The 546-nt window shown below is 46.7% G+C and overlaps 1 non-coding gene across 1 annotated transcript; it reads right to left on the bottom strand.

Moving 5' to 3' along the window:
* On the bottom strand, positions 1-105 carry LOC127807052 (small nucleolar RNA R71). The gene has a single exon (XR_008024592.1). It is a non-coding gene; the product is annotated as a small nucleolar RNA R71 (small nucleolar RNA).
* Between the last annotated feature and the right edge of the window lie 441 nt (positions 106-546).

Raw genomic sequence — 546 nt, 5'->3', positions numbered from 1 at the left:
AATAAGGAAGGAAATTTGTGGTATAAGGCAGATGAGTGGTGAGACTCTACATGAGTATTGGGAGAGGTTCAAGAAGTTGTGTTCCAGCTGCCCTCACCATCAGATAAGTGACCAACTCCTAATTCAATATCTCTATGAAGGTCTAATCCCCATGGACAGATACTTGGTAGATGCTGCAAGTGGAGGAGCCTTGGCAGAGAAGACCCCAGCAGCTGCACAAGAGCTGATATCAAAGATGGCACAAAATGCCCAGCAATTTGGCACCAGAATTAACACTCCTACAAAAGCCATCAATGAAGTCAATGTGGCTGCCACTATGGACCAGCAAAGGATGGAAAACAAGCTTGAGGAATTGGCTTCCATGGTCAGGCAGTTGGCATTAGAGAGAAAGCAACCCCAGCAGCAGCTTTGTGGCATTTGCTCCTTGCCATCCCATACAACAGACCAATGCCCACAGTTGCAAGAAAATAATGAGACATGTGCAGGCATTTTTCCTGGAAGACCATTCCAGCACCAGCAGCACAGCCAACCACAACCTTCCAATAG

This window comes from Diospyros lotus, chromosome 7, assembly GCF_014633365.1.
Source record: "Diospyros lotus cultivar Yz01 chromosome 7, ASM1463336v1, whole genome shotgun sequence".
Taxonomy (NCBI): domain Eukaryota; kingdom Viridiplantae; phylum Streptophyta; class Magnoliopsida; order Ericales; family Ebenaceae; genus Diospyros; species Diospyros lotus.
Note: the sequence above shows the minus strand (reverse complement) of the source record. Positions and strands in the feature narration are given on the sequence as shown.